The sequence below is a fragment of the Pan paniscus genome, chromosome 9 (assembly GCF_029289425.2).
Source record: "Pan paniscus chromosome 9, NHGRI_mPanPan1-v2.0_pri, whole genome shotgun sequence".
NCBI classification, from domain to species: Eukaryota; Metazoa; Chordata; class Mammalia; order Primates; family Hominidae; genus Pan; species Pan paniscus.
In genome coordinates, this window is record NC_073258.2 from 4052342 (window position 1) to 4065787 (window position 13446).

At 54.4% G+C, this 13446-nt stretch overlaps 1 pseudogene; it reads right to left on the reverse strand.

Annotated features, from left to right (window-relative positions):
* Positions 1-2041: 2041 nt before the first annotated feature.
* Positions 2042-12605, reverse strand: LOC117975093 (RNA-binding protein 33-like; annotated as a pseudogene).
* Between the last annotated feature and the right edge of the window lie 841 nt (positions 12606-13446).

Consider the following 13446-nt stretch of genomic DNA (forward strand, 5'->3'; position numbering starts at 1 on the left):
GCAAGTCCTTCTGCTGGAGCCTTCTCTGCTGCGCGGCATCAGCCAGCACTTTACTATCCCAGGAAAAACCGCCCCTGAGCCTTCCTCTCATCTGAGTGTGGTTTCAGGTGGTGGAGGAGTGAAAATCTGAGGGGTCAGCCTAGCTCGTTTTAGGAGGAGAAATCCTTCCAGCTCTCTCTCACCTGGTGCCCCCTTTTCTGTTGGGTTCTTGATCTGGAGCCTACAGATACAGGTGGACATCAGATCCTGTCTGGATACTGCACAGTTTTATGTAAAGTTGTGTGTTTTTGTGCATGTTTGTAAACTTGTTTAAAGAGAGGCTCTGTAAAATTCCACAGAGGAATCTACGAACCCACAGTAGTTAAGAATATGGGTCTGCAGAGGTAGTTCCTAATGTGGAGCACAGGAGAAAAGTCTACAACATACTCATGTCTGCTTTACGCTGAAAAGGTGAAAAAAATTAACTAAAATTAAAATAGCAAATGACTAGACAGGAGCATATGCACCTTATATAATACACACATTTCAGGGGGCATTTGCTCAAAAGCTACATGGTCGTGGGGTGCCCCATGGGACAGGGTGAGTTGATTGTTCCATCAGAGCATTGTAAGAGGCCCTCTGAGGATCCTCTTTGCCCAACTCAGCGAACCCGAAGGTCATCAATGGACCACGAAGAACAAAGGCCCATGAAAGGGAAGATGTTCCCAAAGTAAAAAAAGAAAAGTCCTCTTGTACCCGAGGGAAGGAGCTGATCCAAGGGTGTCACTAGGAGTCAGCGCGGGTGTTGATACATTACTTCAGGGTCTGGAGGCAAATATACGAGGTACTGGAAGCAAATATATCAAGCACTGGAACAAATGTATCAGGCGCTGGATGCAAATGTATCAGGCGCTGGATGCGAATGTATCAGGCGCTGGATGCGAATGTATCAGGCGCTGGATGCAAGTGTATCAGACGCTGGATGCAAGTGTATCAGGAAGCAAATGTATCTGTTGCCTCTGTTCCAGAGCTGGAGGGTGCCGCCTCCGGTGGGCACAGCCAACACAAGGCGGCTCTCTCCTAATGGGTTTTCTGTTCCTCCCTGAGATACAGTCCCCTGCCCCAGAACAGAGTGGGGCTCCAGCATACACGGGAAGAGTCACCGAGTGCCAGCTGGTGTTTACACCGTGGCCTGAGGCCTGTTGACTGGGCTCGGGGCACTCACAGGTATTGTGGTCACGGGGGCAAATGGCCATCCGGTTCCCTGCTCTCCACCGGCTTTCTTTAGCATCCAGTGGGCCTGCACCCGAATGTAGTTGCTGCTTCCCAGGCTGAGCCCGGGACCCGGAGCAGGCGGGCACCCAGACAGGGCATCCTCTTCCGCTCACTGACCCTGAAAGGGCCTCTGCCATCAGCCTGTGCCGCTGTCCAGGAGGCCCTGGGCCGGCCACGCGGTGGGGGAACCCGCTTCACAGCGACACCGTGCGGCGGCAGGAGGAACCGCTGCAGGAGACAATGAGATCTGGGTCCTGACCCAGCGCAGAGGCAGTGTCTGCCCCTTGCAATGCTTGGATTTCCTTCCTCAAAAGGCAGCCTTCGATTATTTGAAATTCAAGTTCCAGCAGGCATCCTGTACTGTATCTGTCAGCCCTGCCACCCGAGTGGTCCGAAAGCCCTGGAAGAGACCGCGGTTATCACAGGAGAACACTTTCCATGGGGAGCACGCAGCAAGCTCCAGAATAAGCGCTTAAAATCCCCGTCTCAGTCAACACTGCAAACCTTCCAACAAAGTCTTACACCGAAAAGGACCCTGCTGAGCTGAGGGCTGAAGCCCCAGGTCCTGGGACCCTTGGAAACAGCCCGCGGGCCAGGAGCTGCTGTGGACCGTGAAGGTGTAGTGCCTAGGCACGTCCCAAGCAAGACACGATGCTCCCGCAGAGGAATCTTCCCGGGAGCAAGCCAGGAGTCCTGGGCTCAAAATCACCCTCGGCAAGACCAAGGCCTCTGAGCGAGCCACTGCCTGCCCATCGCTTCCTTCTTGTCACATGGAAAGGGAAACTCACCGCAGGGCCAGTGTTTACTGAGGGGCCGCTTCCATCACAGACCTGACAGCACATTCGAGAAAAGCGCGAGGAAAACAGGAGTTATTTATAAAAATGTAAAGCAGAAGAGAATACTGGGACCAGTGGCACAAGCAGGAATCAGGAAGTGACAGTGTGCCCAGCTTCACACCTGACCCTGGGCAGGGATATAAAGGGCCCAGGCTCAGGCAGTTCCACACCTGCACCTCCCTCTCACCTGCTCCTCTACCTGCTCCACCCTCAATCCACCAGAACCATGGGCTGCTGTGGCTGCTCTGGAGGCTGTGGCTCCGGCTATGGGGGCTGTGGCTCCGGCTGTGGAGGCCGTGGCTCCGGCTGTGGGGGCTGTGGCTCCGGCTGTGGGGGCTGTGGCTCCGGCTGTGGAGGCTGTGGGGGCTGTGGCTCCGGCTGTGGGGGCTGTGGCTCCGGCTGTGGGGGCTGTGGCTCCGGCTGTGGAGGCTGTGGAGGCTGTGGCTCCGGCTGTGGGGGCCGTGGAGGCTGTGGCTCCAGCTGTGGGGGCTGTGGCTCCGGCTGTGGAGGCTGTGGAGGCTGTGGCTCCGGCTGTGGGGGCTGTGGCTCCGGCTGTGGAGGCTGTGGCTCCGGCTGTGGGGGCTGTGGCTCCGGCTGTGGAGGCTGTGGGGGCTGTGGCTCTGGCTGTGGGGGCTGTGGGGGATGTGGCTCCAGCTGCTGTGTGCCTGTCTGCTGCTGCAAGCCCGTATGCTGCTGTGTGCCAGCTTGTTCCTGCTCCAGCTGTGGCAAAGGGGGCTGTGGCTCTTGCGGGGGCTCCAAGAGAGGCTGTGTCTCCTGTGGGGGTTCCAAGGGGGCCTGTGTCTCCTGTGGGGGGTCCAAGGGGGGCTGTGTCTCCTGTGGGGGGTCCAAGGGGGGCTGTGTCTCCTGTGGGGGTTCCAAGGGGGCCTGTGTCTCCTGTGGGGGGTCCAAGGGGGGCTGTGGCTCCTGTGGGGGGTCCAAGGGGGCCTGTGTCTCCTGTGGGGGGTCCAAGGGGGGCTGTGGCTCCTGTGGGGGCTCCAAGGGGGGCTGTGGTTCTTATGGCTGCTCCCAGTCCAGCTGCTGTAAGCCCTGCTGCTGCTCCTCAGGCTGTGGGTCATCCTGCTGCCAGTCCAGCTGCTACAAGCCCTGCTGCTGCCAGTCCAGCTGCTGTGTCCCCGTGTGCTGCCAGTGTAAGATCTGAGGCTCTGACTGCAGACTGCAGGTGGCCTGACTGGTGAAGGGCCCGGCTGCCCAGCTTCCTTGCCCTGGGTTCTCTGGTGCTCCACTGTCTCCACTGTGTCCTCACTGGCTTCATCCACTCCACACCAGCGCTCCCGAAACTGACTGGGGACCCCTTCTGGCTCATTGCCTACTACTTCTCCTGAACTTCCTCTCCCTGCTCCTCACTCATTTAAGATCCAAAGCGGCCCACTGAGGCCCCAGAGGCAGATCAGACCCCTTAGACCCTGACAGCTGCCCCTTATTTCAGGAGTGTGATCGACCCTCAATCTCTCTGGCTCTGTGTATATCAAGACTGAATCCTGACCCTCTAAATAAACAAAGTCTCTAAGCACAAAGCTCACTGTCTTGTGGTTCTCTCCTTCCCACCTCTCTCTCATTCCCAGAAGCACCATCTTCTTGCCTCCACCCCTGGGCCTGTTCCCATTTCTCTCCCCTCAGCATCTTTCATGTCATGGTCCATGTCTTCATGCACAGAACTAACGTCTATAGCTTTCTGCTCTGGGCCTCTTGTTGTGTTGGGCTCCAGAGATGACAGAGCAGAGTAAATCCAAGCTCACAGTCTGGTACGTGGGGAGAGGTGGGGAGAGGGAAAGGTGGTGAGGGCGGTGGTGTCAGCCGTGGAGGCACTGCCGTCCCGTGGGAGGGAGGGAAGCTCAGGGCCAGGCCACTTCAGCGGAAGGATGAGGAAGGGTCTGTATGCTGAGATGTGCGGCACATCAGGCCCTAAGAAGCCCCTAGTGCATGCAGGAGCCAGACGTGGAGATGCGGAGGAGCTTGGGCTTATCTGCAATCTCACAGGGCCTTGAAAAACCAGACAGGAGAAGGCAGGACTGCACACAACGCCAGCTGCGGGACACAAGCTCGAAGACAGCCAGGAGTTGAATAGATCCCCACCTCCAAAAAAAAATTCCAGAGCTGGGGGAGCCCAAATGCCCAGTGCCTTCTAAGGCAACCTAGTCTGGAGACAAGCTTTCTTTCAGCTTTTATTTTGGGTTCAGGGCTGCATGTGCAGGCTTGCCATATAGATGAATTGCATGTCATGGGGGTTTGGTGTATAGATTATTTCATCAACCAGGTAATGAGCATAGTACCCAATAGGTGACTTTTTGATCCTCACCCTCCTCCTGCCCCCCCACCCCCGCCAAATGCACCACAGTGCTGTTGTTCCCTTGTGTTCCTATGTACTCAGTGCTCAGGTCTGACTCATAAGTGGGAACACACGATATTTGGTTTTCTGTTCCTGCATTAGTTTGTGAAGGATATTGACCTCCAGCTCCATTCATGTCCCTGCAAAGGACATGATCTCATTCTTTTTGATGGCTGCACAGTATTCCATGGTGTATAAGTACCACATTTTCTTTATCCAGTCTGTCATTGATGGACATTAGGACGTTACGTGAAGATGAAGGTAGAGGTTGGGGTGATGCTTCTATAAGTCACAGAGGACCAAGGGTTGCCAGCAAGACCCAGAAGCTAGAAGAGACCAGAACAGAGGCTCTGTTGCAGCCCCAGAAGGAACCAGCCCTGCCCACCCCTGCATCTCGGACTTCTGGCCCCCAGGATTGGGAGAGGGATGTTTCTGTCATTTGTGGTCCTTTGTTAGGGCTGCCCCAGGAAGCAAGTACAAGCGGTGGCTCAGTCAGAGCAGGAAAAGCAGTCATTCAGGGTATTTTCTGTCAGGGGGATCTAGAGTGGAAATCAGAAGCTTATGTTCTCGATGGCAGCTCTGGGACCTGGACTTCCTGGAAGGACTCCAGCCATCCACAGCGGGGGCCCCTGGGGACCTCAGGTTTCCAAGCTGTCCTGGAACCCCTGAGCTCCAGTGCACCTGCCATGTGGTCCGGGGACAGGGAGCCACCTCACCGCCACCTCTGCCACAGCCACCTCAGGGCGTCCACAGGCTGGTGACAGCACTGGGGTGTGCATCTACCCAAGCCTTTCTCTGGGGAAGCAGGTGACCAGCTGCAGCGGAAGCCACAGGTGCACAGCTCGCCCTCATGCGCAGCAGCACTTGGACCCTGGCGTGGGCCTCTGCCTGCCTTCCCTTCCAGACCTGGGGAAAGGCATTTGATTGGCAGGACCTCATTCTCACCCTGGCCTTGGAATTGACATTTTTATCTTCTAGCTCGTGCAGTGTAGACAGGACCGGAGGAGGGGGTGGAGACTCTGTGGGTGGGGCTCGCCTACTTCCTGCCTTTTTCCCCCCTCAATTATCCCCCGACTAAGGCTTCTGTAGCCCTGTTACGGAAGCCCTGTTACTGTACCCAGGGAGGGTGTCCAGGATCTTGGCTTCTCAAACAAAGAATTGGACAAAACGCACAAATAAAGCGAGGAGAGCAAAAGCTGGGATTTATTGAGAAGGAAAGTGCACTCCACAGTGTGGGAGCAGCCGAGCGGAATTCATTGCAAAGGAGAAAGAATGTTGTGGAAGTGAGGTGCAGAGCAGACAGGATGCCCTGGGCGAGACAGGGTGCAGGGCGGGCTGCTCACAAGGATGAGAAGCAGAGACCGGCCTGAGGGAGGCTCCCTTTATGGGACTCTTCCATGATTACTCCTAAGGAGCTGGGAAGAGGTGTTGCTAGGAAGCATGTTTTGGGTGGTTCTCTGGATGCATGTGTGCAGTAGCTGTACATGCTTGTTCACACCATTCATGTCTCATTAGCATCTTAAATCTCCACCCAGGGATGTGCTTTATACTATTATAAGGAGCAAAGGGTCAGAGTGAGGACAGGTAAAATCAAAATGTGCATGCTCTCTACGGGGGAAATTCCCTCCTGAGATAGCTTTGTTCGAATGAGCTCAATGACGACGTGAATGGGGAGGCTTGTTGCCTTGGCCCAGTGGTCACCACGGTTACTGCGAGGAGATGGCCACTTCCTTGACAACCTCTCCTGCCTCAAGAGGGCCCCAAACCTATGGCACCCCACAGCAGCAGGAGGTTGAATACCAGGCTCCAACCCAAGGACCAGGGACCCTTGGAGACATGGCAACTTCTAGGACTGAGGCAAAAAAGATAAAGGTGAGTCTGGAGCATCTTGTAGCTCCAGAAAAAAAAATCTAAAAGAAAACAAAGCAAAGCCCCCACACATGCAGTGACGGGAAGTATCAGAAGCACGTTGTAGGGACACGTGAGCCAACAGAAAGCGCTCCTGGGGGTTACAAATAGAACAATTCGATCAACACAATAAATAGAGAGAGTAGCATTGACTCTAACCCGAACTGTAAAATAGATATCCATGAGAATGACTGATAGAAATAAGTGATTTAGTAAATAAATAAAGGAGGATCACTTGAACTCGGGAGGCAGAGGTTACAGTGAGCCGAGATCGCACCACTGCACTCTAGCCTGGGCAATAGAGCGAGACTCCGTCTCCAAAATAAGTAAATAAATAAAAGTAAATAAATAAATGGGAGTGGATAGGCAAGTCCCCCATGCAGAAGGATTCCCACTAATTCTGTGTAGCCCTCACCCCTTAAGTGCAGGCAGCACTGGGACCTCCTTCTGAGAATGCAGCACGGGACAGGGGAATTCAGGAGCATCTTTCCGTGGGGAGTCCTGACAGACACAAACACAGCCAGGAGACGGGGGCAGCATAGCCCGCGAGGCACGACGAGCCATGCCAACAGGACAGGCCCTCAGCACGGGGTGACGAGAGGGGCATCTCCCTCTGTGCTCTTCCTTCCCACATCCACAGCCCCGTCTAATCGTGAAAACACCAGACAGATCCTAATAAGGGACACCGTACAAACACCTGAGCAGTCCTCTGAACCCTCCAGGTTACCACCAACAAGTAGAGCCTGGGAAACGGTCACCGCCCAGAGGAGTCCAGGGAGACGGACAAGGGAATGTCACGTGGGACCCTGGGTGGGGCCCGGGGACAGAAACGGACCAGCACGGAAATGCTAATAAGAGCAGAACAAAGTGTGGACTTGAGTTAATAATAATGCATCAATATTGGTTCTCTATTTTATTTTATTTTAATTTTTTTTTTGAGATGGAGTCTCGCTCTGTCACCCAGGCTAGAGTACAGTGGCGTGATCTCGGCTCACTGCAACATCTGTCTCTCGGGTTCAAGCAGTTCTCCTCCTTCAGCCTCCTGCATAGCTGGGATTACAGGTGTCCACCACCACGCCTGGCTAATTTTTCTATTTTTAGTAGAGACGGGGTTTTGCCATGTTGGCCAGGCTGGTCTCGAACTCCTGACCTCAAGTGATCCGCCTGCTTCAGCCTCCCAAAGTGCTGGGATAACAGGCGTGAGCCGCCGTACTTGGTCATTATTTAGTTTTTAGTTTAGTTTAGTTTAGTTTTTTCTTCAGACAGAGTCTTGTTCTGTGGCCCAGGCAGGAGTGCAGTGGTATGATCTCAGTTCACTGCAACCTCCACCTCTTGGGTTCAAGCGATTCTCCTGCCTTAGCCTCCTGAGTAGCTGGGATTACAGGCGCCAGCCACGACGTCCAGCTAATTTTTGTATTTTAGTAGAGACAGGGTTTCACCATGTTGGCCAGGCTGGTCTCCAACTCCTGAGCTCAAGTGATCCTTCTGCCTCAGGCTCCCAAAGTGCTGGGATTACAGGTGTGAGCTACCACGCCTGGCCCAATATTGGTTCTCTAATTGTAAGAAACATACCATACTGAAGTAAGATACTAATAATGGGGGAAGCTGGGTGTAAGGTGTATGGAAACTTGCTTTGCAATTTTCCTGTAAATCTAAAACAATTCCAAAAATAAAGCTTATTAAAAAATAATTTAGACTCCCATGAAACTGATTTCTTTGAAAAATTAATTAAAAAAAAAAATTTCTCTACAAGAATCACCAGGTCTACATGCGCTAACATTTATCATTTAAAACAATTTATCAGAAACTAATCCTAATGTTGTCGCAGCCCATAAGATACCTTTACTGCTCCAATAACAGCTGTATCAGCACAAAGATTCTTCTCAAAGGTCATCAAAAATTATTTGAGATCTTGCATTTGCCAAAAAAGACTGAAATAACTTTCAGTTATGTCAAAACCAAAAATGAAATTTCTGAAGTATCCATTTTGATGATCTAATAAATGAATTTGCAGAAAAAATTGGAAAAATCATAAACATCCTATTAATAAAATATTATTTATTATATAAAATTCTGAATCCAAAAATTATTGTTTTGTAGTTTGTAAATTGGTGTTGTTACTTGGCACCACTATCACCCCTATTTATTGTGTAAGTGATAAAATCATTCCTAAAGGGGAAAGCTTTCACTGTGGTTTTTTGCTGCTTTTTTTTTGTCCCAAGACAGAGTCTTGCTATTTCCCCCAGGCTGGAGTGCACTGGCACAATCTTGGCTCACGGCAACTTCCACCTCCTAGGTTCAAGCAATTCTCCTGCCTCAGTGTCCGGAGTAGCTGGGATTACAGGCACACGCCACCACCCCTGATTAATTTTCGTATTTTTGGTAGAGACAGGGTTTCACCATTTTGGCTAGGCTGGTCTCGAACTCCTGACCTCGTGATCTGCCCACCTCGGCCTCCTAAAGTGCTAGGGTTACAGGTGTGAGCCACCACACCCAGCCTTTTGCTACCTTTTGAACCAGGAGTCCCACCATTTCTGTGTCTGGCCTATCTCTCTCCCTCTCCAGGGCCCAGCTCCTCGGACCCCTCCCGGGTCCTCACCTGACCCTGCCACACTCTCGCCCCCGACCCTGGGCTGGGCTCCACCACAGGCTGCTGACAAATAAATAAGAGCTTGGCAAATCAGACCCAGCATCAGATTTGCACAATGATGCATCGTGGCAACGAAGGGTTGACATCAAGAAAGCAAATGTGCCTGATATTGTAAATAATACCAGACATAAATGAGGCTGCATGTGGTGGCTCATGCTTGTAATCCCAGCACTTTGGGAGGCTGAGGCAGGTGGATCACCTGAAGTCAAGAGTTCAAGACAAGCCTGGCCAACATTGCAAAACCCTGTCTCTACTAAAAATACAAAAATTAGCCAGGCGTGGTGGCAGGTGCTTGTAATCCCAGCTATTCGGCAGGCTGAGGCAGGAGAACCGCTTGAACCCAGGAGACAGAGGTTTCAGTGAGCCCAGATCACGCCATAGCACTCTAGCTTGGGCGTCTCAAGAAAAACAACAAAAAACCAAACCAACAATAAAACACTCACTGTAGTAATGACAGACACGGGGGAAAACATCATCTGTTTTCTCCATGTTGCGGAAAAGGTATTAATAAACCATCAATGCCTGATACAGTAACAATAGAACAGCGACAGATGGAGAAGCCCTTCATACAGTGTAAACACAGGCACACCCATAGTTAGGTTTTCCTGCAAATGTGCACGTTCATATCTAAAGCGAAATCACATCTCTATTCGGCACCATGCCAGAGGCGGAAGGCGCCTGCTCTCTAAGACAATGGTTTTATAGTAACGATTGCAGCCTCCACCCAGAGAGCTTCAGGGGCCTGAGCTAGGGGCTGTGCTGAGGAGGGGGCTCCGGTCACCTGCGGTGTCTCCCCCACCCCTCCCAACGCCCAATCTCCTCCAGCTAGGCCTCCCTCTCGGACCCCAGGCCTTGCTTGAACCAAATGGTTCGACCTCTGCCTCTTCCTAAGGCTCATTCCCGTGCTGGGAAGAGAAAGTGAGGAAATTCCTTGCAGAAAAGGAGAAATCAGTCATCACCTTGTGTGTTGTGTGTGAGGCTCTCCCAGCCCGTGGAGGCGGGACCTCTTGTTCCCTCGATTTGAAAGGCACCAAACGCAGATTCTCTGAATGTCCAAACTTTTTTACAAATGGAAGAAGAATGCATAAGAGCGTAAAGCATAGCTTGCACCCCAATACACTTTTGGCTTCTTGGGTTTGGGCTGTCTCGATCTGAGCTTGCACACTGCTCTTCATTTCCTTCTTTTCCCCAAGCTGGGGGGCACCAGGCTGCAGCCGTGGTCATCGTCCCAGTGTGAACCCCCCAGGCCTGCACAGCTGCAACCATTTTCTTTGTACTTAAACACAAACGTTTATGTTCGCCAGCACCCGTGTAAACTAGCAGCTCCCTCTTTCCGTCTCCTTGCTTGCGTTCCTTCGACGTGTCACCTCACAGACGCCCCTTCACTGTGTCACCTCACAGACGCCCCTTCACTGTGTCACCTCACAGACGCCCCTTCACTGTGTCACTTCACAGACGCCCCTTTGCTGTGTCCATCCGTCCCCAGAAGTTTGGAGCCCTGAGAACAGGTGTCCCTGGTTTTGGTCATTATTCTACCCTCTGGTTCAATGACAGTGCCAGGCACATAGTGCACACACAGTAAATATTTGCCAAATGCGTGCAGGGCTCCAAGCCATCCTGAGCAGCTCTGGGCAGAGGGGCTGAAAGTCTCACCTTTCCCTCCCGGGTTTCAGGGAAGAGCCCAGTCTGGGAAGACAGGAAGCTGGCTTGACTCAGCAGGGCCGCCAGGGGGCACTGTGGCAAGACGGCGGGAGAGCCGTGTGCCCAGGGTTGCAGGTTCTGGAGCCCAGAGGTGGCCCAAGGCGCCAGGTGTCTGGCGAACTCCAACCGCGGATGCAGGCGACAGCCCCAGTCTCCAAAGATTGAGTGGCTGCCACTGGCTTTAGGATAAAAATGAAGCGTGACCCTTAAAAACACCCAAACATGGTAGAAATACGTGAACTGGACGTGATGCACGTTGCGTTTTACATTTTGCTTTATAGCCTGCAGCAGAGCAATGCAAAGGGCTCCAGGCTCAAACAGGCTCCGTCCTGGTGTGTTTGGAACTCGGGGAGCAGAGGAGGGCTGCAGGGGGAAGGGGGCATCGGGAGAAACTCTTAAAGGGAGGGTCTTCCCGTGCTGTGCACAGCCCTTAGTCCTGTGCCAGCGGCGGGCAGCTTTCATCTCGCATGGAGCCCCCCCCAGCCCTAGCTCCCCTGCAGTGCCCAGTGCAGCCCTGGCATCCCGCCGGGCTCCCCCACCCGCCCGGGACACTTCCATCTTCCCACAGGAGTGGGAGCCTCAGGGAAGGGGCTTCTCGGAACTTCGCCCACTGTCGTCCCTCTCGCTGGACCTGCAGCTTGGGCCCCGCGTGTCTTCTTATCCAGAGCTATTTCTTAGTTCCTCAGCCCTCTGCTTGTGGTTAATAATGTTTCTATTTCCTGAAACTTTTCTTTAATGGATTGATTGAGGCCTGTAACCATCTCATTTTCCTGGGGAGTTGGTCACGCGTGGGGAAGTCCCAGACACGTGGAAAGTGGCTGTAGTAACTCCTGCCGGTACCTGGGGAAGTGGGGAAGAACTTCCATGCTCAGAACCGTCCCTGGCCACTCCCGAGCACCCTCAGCCTTCACCTGCCTCTTGACCCTGGCGTCTCTGTCCAGCCAGAGCCCCAGGAGCTGCCTGTGGTTGAAAGGTTGGGCTACAACTCACCACGTGCCACACACACCACGGGCACCCGGGGGTCGCAGGAGGAGCGTCAGGAAGACCCTCTGTAGGACTGGGCTGTGGCTGGGTGGTTGGGGGTCTCCCCAGGTTGGAGGCTGTCAGAAAGCTGGAGCCCCCATGACCAGCTGGCAAAAGTCTGACCCCAGGCAAGGCCCAGCTCCTGTTAGCAGAGAGAAGGGGAGGTTTGGCATTTCATGGCTGGCACCGGGATCTTGATTTGTCAGTGTTTAGATGAAATTATGAAAGGGCCTCGTTCTGTCTCATCTCATCCCAGCCTGGAAGTTGTCTGAAGTTGTTTTCAGCTGGAATGCAGGCAAACAGACCACTTCCAGCCCAGACCACCTCCACTCCCAAACCACCTCCACCCCAGACCACCCCACCCCAAACCACCTGCACCCCAGACTAACTTCACCCCAGACAACCTCACCCCCAGACCACCTCCACCCCAGACCACCTCCACCCGAGACCACCTCCAACCAAACCACCTCCACCCCAAACCACCCCACCCCAGACCACCTCACCCCAGCCCATCCCACCCCAGACCACCTCCACCTCAGACCACCCTTACCTGATGGAGGTTTTGGGGCTCTGGAAAGCTCCCTTCAAAGTTCTCTCCAGCCTGGGCCCCCTGGCCCGCCCCCTCCACTGGCGTTTACCCACTGCTGCCTCTCGCTCCCCACCGGGACCGAGGACCTGGCCTCCGCTCCACAGCTGGGGAGGGATCTTCCTTAGGGCACTGGCAGGAGGCCCGGGGGCTGTCCTGGCTCTTCCCTGGTTGTCCCTCATGGATCAGATAATTCTCTCCTGCTTCTTCCCCGACACGAAGCAATAGGCTCATATCCAGCAGCTCAGAGGCACAGTGGGGGGTAGGGGGTTGAGGGGTGTCTCGCACCCCTGGGCCCATGTTTCAGAGAGGCAGAATCTGCCACTGCGGCTATGCCCACATCCACCCTGACCCCGACCCTGACCCTGGGCATGAACCGGCAGCAACTCGCTCTCAGGAGGGTGGGGACCGCCAGGACGGACCTGCTCCCTCCTTCCCTCCCTCCCAGGGGAGCTGAGGCAGCACCCTGGACCCCCGAGCTGGGGGTCGGCAGCGCCGTGACCCCATCTGCCCCACTTACCATGGGCTGCAAGATGGGGCTCCTCCTGGGGTCCTCCACGTGTGTTTCTGGGGACAACACATCACCGGAGGCCAGGATGGGCTGGGGAGGTACCAGTAGCCCCAGCACCCTTGCTGCAGGCAGGGCAACCGCTGAGACTCCAGGGGCTGCACCACTGCCCTGTGGCTGGGCCCCTCCCCTCCTTCTCCAGGTCCCTCCAAAAGTGCTGGGGATGGGCACGGGGGAAGTGACAGGACTCCTGGCTCTCCCTTCAGTGGCTGAGGACCCCCAGTGCCCACAGGTTCAGAGAGGGAGGTCTGGCGGGCACTGCGGGGCAGCCCCGACCTGGCACCCAGGAGAGGAGCCCCTTCCACGTTTTGACGCTCCCACCCACAGCACAGAGAGACCCGCCCCAGCGCTGGACATTGGGGTGGTCAGTGTGTCCAGCCGCAGGCCCAGCTGCACTGGTGGCTGCTCCTCTGTCCTGTTTTCCTGCCCATGTGACCTGGAGCCGCTGTGCCAGGCCTCCCACCACCAGGTTGGGGAAACAGCAGCAGAAAGAACCCCTGAGATGCCCGACCAGCAGAGGGGACTCCTGAGGATCAGGGAACTGCCAGGGCTGCGAGCTCTCCCAGTTGGGGG